The following is a 6000-nucleotide window of genomic DNA, read 5'->3' on the forward strand; positions in this document are numbered from 1 at the left end:
AATTCTAAAATTCTATTTTTCATTAAGAAAAACCCAATTTGCATTTTCACAGAACGATGAACCGCTCCCTATCTTTACTTCCCTCTCCGTCTCTTCTCTTTTTACATCCAATCATGTTGCTAATTAACCTGATTAGCTGTGAGATGTTCTGCCAGGTGTTTTTTGTTTTGTTTTCATTTCTTTAAGCATTACAGCAACATTTTCATTCTTTTGTTGCTTCTGAGTTGACAGAATTCAGTTAATTTATTCATCATTTCTTGTCAGACTCTGTTAGGCATGTTTTAACCAAAAAAACTGATAATTCGCTGACACAAGCCAATGTAGTAATAAAAGCTAAATGAGGTTTGGAATTGTGTAGTAAAGAGTCAAACACATAATTTAGGACAGTGAAGTTGTAATAACTGGGTGTGTTTCTTCGTACATTTTTCTAGACAGGCATCACTCAATATTTTCAGCTGATAAAAAAGTTCTAGTGTGGATTTCAGTGCAGTGTTTAGAAGACCAAATACGCTCTTTGTTTATTGACAGAGCAAATCTTTAGAGGTTTTTACTGCCTCTACTTGGTTTTAGTGTTCTCTACTACACTCAATTCAAAGCACCGGGGTTGAGTGCAGGCGTGACCACAGCTGTAATGGCTTCTTTGAATTCTGTTTAGAGAGAAAGTTCATTCATTCAGTTTTTTTTCCCCCATGAGGTAAAATTATAATACTAACCACGGGTGGGCAAGTGCAGGGTATATTGTATTTCAGGTAAGAATAAAACAAATATATTAAATTCTGTAAATTCTTGGCAGTGATAAGGAAATAGTCCTTAAAGCTTTTTAAAATTCTCCATGGTGCCTTTGAGCTTTTATGATCTCCTTTTAACAAAGCACTGGGTCTTTTCATTGGGAAGAAAAAAGCTGTTTCCCTATACTCTCTTTTAGTAGGTTTATGATAGACCCATTTTGTTCAGGAGCTTAGAGTACTTGTCTTGGTTTTTACATCAGATGCTTTAACAAATTAAGAATTTCCCAAGCATTAACACATTTTAAAGGGAAATTTGGCTGTCACTTTACATCTCATACACAAAGGTGATCCGCTGGGTTCAGTTTAGTTGTGCTGACTTTTAAAAAATTCATTTTACAGCAAAAAACATCCCCCAAAAATAATAAAAAATATGTGTTTAAAATGCATGGAGAGCCAAATCCTGCATGCATTGAATGCCAAGTTTGATAAGTTTTTTTCTTTTTAAAGAAATTTTGAATTTACAAGCACAAAACAGCACTGTTACTACCAGGTGGGAAGATCTTGACAGTTATGAAGTATTGAGTTGTTTACCAAATTAAGGTGTGATTTTTTTCTGCCTGCGAGCTTCCCATTAGGCAAATGGGAAAAGACCCCTATGACTCAAGTGCATCTTCTGCTTTTAGACAGCAGTAAACCTGTTCATAGCTGAGCAGCTGGAAGGTTTTCATACTCAATCTGTTTTTTCCCCTTGCCAGATTAGAAAAAATGAAAAATTGTTCACTCTCCTTTGGTGTCTTACTCTGGATTTATACGCAACATCTGTGAATACAGCAGTTAGATTAATAGATATCAAGTCTTTTCTACCAACCCTTAAAATTGGCAAGTAGAGGATCATGAGGATTCTTCTTCTCGACACTGTCAAGTGCTTTTGATTATTAGAACTTTTTCTTAAATGGTCTCCAATATTTTTTCTTCTAAGTAAGGGGACGTTTATGTAGAAAAGCGAAGGGGAGGTCAGGGAGATTAAATCCAACTGGCAGATCTATTGATTTTTCTAAATTTCTTACATATCATCGCAAGGATATGCAAACTAAAAGCAGATACGACTGGTAAGTGTTCCTCTGGTTTTCAAATAAACATCATCCTGTATAAAGTGTGGCATGATGGTGAAGTGGATAATGCTGTGGCATCATAGCAACAGTTCAAACACTGGCTGTGGCCTTTCCATGTGGAGTTTACATGTTTCCCCTGTCCTTAAATGGGCCTCCTCTGGCTTCCTTCTACAGGTCGAAGACAGGTGAATTGAATTGAACTGATGAAATGGCCACGGATGTGAGGAGTGATGTGAAGTATTTAGAGTAAAGCACAGTGGGAATGTAGTTAAAATGTGGCTTGTAGCAAAAAGGCAGAAACAATCGATAAGTTAAAAAATATTACTCACTATATGCTCGCTCATCTTGTGTAGGGCTAGCTAAATGCTGAAGTATTGCAACCACGACCTGCAGCCATTCCAATGTTGTGGGGAAAAAAATTAAATAAAATAAAAACACTGGCCCACTTTAACCTCTGACTATGGCACACTGTTTTGGCTCTTTCATATATTTTCATGTGACATCACGTGGTGATTAATAGGCGAACAGGACTGCCTTTCCTGTGTTACTGTCTACGGTCTAATTGGTTTGATGTTAAATGGCCCACAGTGACGAAATAATAACTTCCCTCAAATGCCTTAAAAGCAAAAGTAACAAGCCCATTTTGAGAATGTAAGTAAAAGTTAAAAGTTTTCAGAAAAATGAATACTTAAATACCTGAAATTTCTACTTAAGCACTGTAATGGAGTATTTGTACTTTGTTACTTCCCACCTCTGCCTAGGGGTGGCTCAGGTTCGCAGTATCAGTTTCTCAATGACAAGAAGAAAAACAAACCTCAGCCGAAACTGGTGTTGGTAACATTAACCCTTCTTACTAGCACTGCCTAAAACATCTGCACAGTAAGGATGTTCCTGGCAATTCATTTCTTAGTTGACCAAATGAGAGGGAGAAAAAACTAGACTAACCAACTAGTCTAAAACTAAGAAACATACAAATGTTAAGTTAATTTTGAAAACCGCTTAATGGAAAATGTCAAAAACTGATAAGAAAACCGCTTTAAACTGTTTATGAGATTTTTCAATAATGAATCTTGCCACTTAACTGTGCGGCACCTTTCATTGTGCATTATCAACATAACATGTTATATTCCAGACAACGCAGAAGAAAAACACTTAAAACAAACGGATGTTATATATTATCTCAAAACATGTAACTATATCTGTTGTTCATGTATTACTAAAGTATGACAAGTTAACATCTGGAAAAGGAATATGAAAATGAAAATAAATTCATCATCTCCCATCTTTAAGTGGTCAGTAAAATGGGAAAAAGCGTGTGAGTACATTACATTAGATACAAATCAAAGGCTGCTATATACGCAGTGCTTAACAATTTTACCAACCAATGTAAGTCTTATCCCACAGCTACTGTAAATTAACACTAAATAAACAATATTGGTAATTGCTAAATTAGTTTTTTATGTTTCTGTTAAAGTTAATCTACCAGTCTATGCACACGCCTTTTAATCAAAATCTGATTGCTATGCTAAAATATAATTATTGTTGTTTTCTGTGAATTTTCAAATGTAATTTCTTACAAAAAAAAGCTGAAAAAACAGTTAAGCACAATATTATTTTTTGATTAAGATGCCAAATAAATTCCTATTTCATCTAAATATATCATCTAAATATCATTTGCTTGAATTCCCGATTGGAAAATTAGTTTTACTGGTTAAATGTTATGCTTGATTAATTGATTAAAAATAATTTATTTGTCTTTCTTTGTTTTTGACAGGTGGTCAACTGAATTTGTTAATTTTCATGCAGATGTCATTGTTTAAATGGTTGCCATTACTTTATCCCAGGGTCAATATTATCTGCGGTGGTTGGATGCATCAGCAGGGATGATGAGACAGAGTACCGGGCTGTGGTCGACTCCTTTGTCACGTGGTGTGAGCAGAATCATCTGCAGCTCAACGTGGCAAAGACCAAGGAACTGATCGTGGACTTCAGGAAGACCAGGAAACACTTGACCCCTGTTTCAATTCAGGGGGTCAGTGTTGACATTGTGGAGGACTATAAATACCTTGGAGTACACATTGACAATAAACTGGACTGGGCTAAAAACACCACAACACTTTACAGGAAGGGCCAGAGTCGTCTCTATTTTTTGAGGCGACTGAGGTCCTTCAACATCTGCCAGAAAATGCTGAGGATTTTCTATGAGTCTGTTGTGGCCAGTGCGATCCTCTATGCTGTTGCATGCTGGGGGAGCAGGCTGAGGGTCGCAGATGCCAACAGACTTAATAAACTGATCCGTAAGGCCAGCAATGTTGTGGGGATGGAGCTGGACTCCCTCAAGGTGGTGTCGGAGAGGCGGATGCTGTCCAAGATAAAGACAATGTTGGATAACACCTCCCACCCACTCCATGACATGTTGGTCAGTCACAGGAGCTCGTTCAGTGAGAGACTGAGATTACCGAAAAGCACCACTGAACGACACAGGAAATCATTCCTGCCTGTGGCCATCTCCCTGTACAACGCATCCACTTAACACACTGTTTGCTGCTACAGCTACACATGTTTCTTTTCCAACTATTTATTTATAAGTGACTTATGTATGTATGTATGTATATATATGTATATATTGTACTATTCTTAGTTAGCGTATTGTCTGTCTTGTCTTAATGTTGGTTTAAAATGGAGCACTGTAACAAAAAATAATTTCCCCCAGGGATCAATAAAGTATTCTGATTCTGATTCTGATTAGTAATATGGGTCAGTTACTTACTGATAACACCAAGATCAAATCCATGACACAGAAATTCACTGTATCATGTTGCAGGTTCTCCTTCCCATGTTGCGATAGAAACACCACATTTCTGAATTGGTGTAACCAGCTCTGTGTAAATGTAGGTTAAGAAATAGCCTCAGTAAGATGTATTTGCAGGGATATGCTACATTATTTAACCATGTGCTCATGTTGCTTAAGCTATTCCAGATAGCCATATGGACCCATGGTTGTTAACTGTTTGTGATTTAAGGAGTACGGATATTTTGATTTCGATTAAGGCAATGAGGGGGACATTTTTAATACCTGATCAAATAAAACTTAAATACATAACAAAGGTCAAAGAGTGTTTTCTCTCTGTAGGTAGATTGTTGCTCCTATGATCTCTGCTCACAAGAGTTTTTAGTCCACCAACTGATGGAACAATTAGACTTTACAAAAAAGCTTTCTCTAGAGTTCATGTTTAAGGTAAATGTTCATAGAGGTCTGTTCATCATTTCTACTAAAGTTTCTCTCAGAGTATTTTAGAGAAAAAAAATTGCTGACTATACATTTACCCACTCCGAAATGAGGTTGTTCCTTAAGTGGCTCCTTTTTTCCTGGCTGTACGATGGAAAATAATGGCTCCCCTCACATTTGCCTTAAGTGCATCCAAGGCTGTCTACCTTTGTTGTTTAATAGTAGTTTTCCATTTTAGATTACAGCCTACTTTGCAAGAATTAGAAAGCGGCTGATTTATTTGTGACGCCCAGGATTGCAACATTTTGTGATTACTTGGACTAAAAATTAAAATAGGCAACTGTTATTACGAATGGCCAAGACTGATGGAGATGGGTGGTGCAGTGCTTCACGTGGAGTAGGTGTGCAAGCAAAGGAAGGCAGATCTGATCATATTGTTGCTTGGCATGATAGCACATCTGGCACGCCATGTGTCCAGTCCAGCTGCCTTTTCTTGTTCTGTGTGCGGAGGGAGGGGCGCGCGGGCTACATGCTTCTGTGGTCAGACATAACCAGTGGGAACAAATTTTCCTTGCACAAAACATTTATTATGTTTGCACAGTTATGTGCACAACGATGAAAACTGTGCATTTTTTGTTGATATTACTATTGTAGTATAGAATTGCTGTCACAGCTTGCCTTGTTATCGTCACCTGTTTAAACATAGATTTTGGATCAGCAGGCTTATACAGCGGGCCGAAATAAAAACAGTTTCTTAAATTTTCACTGCATTTCTACATCTTATGTATGGCAAGATGTGGCCATGTGCCTGAAGGTTTGCCATGTGCTGGAGATTGTATGTTGTAGGAAAGCTATTGTTGAGTTGAGGCTGTATCAGGAATGTAGAAAATATCAACTCTATCTCAAGGCATTGACTTTAATATCAGAGTAT

This window comes from Astatotilapia calliptera, chromosome 14, assembly GCF_964374335.1.
Source record: "Astatotilapia calliptera chromosome 14, fAstCal68.1, whole genome shotgun sequence".
In the NCBI taxonomy this organism is placed as follows: Eukaryota; Metazoa; Chordata; class Actinopteri; order Cichliformes; family Cichlidae; genus Astatotilapia; species Astatotilapia calliptera.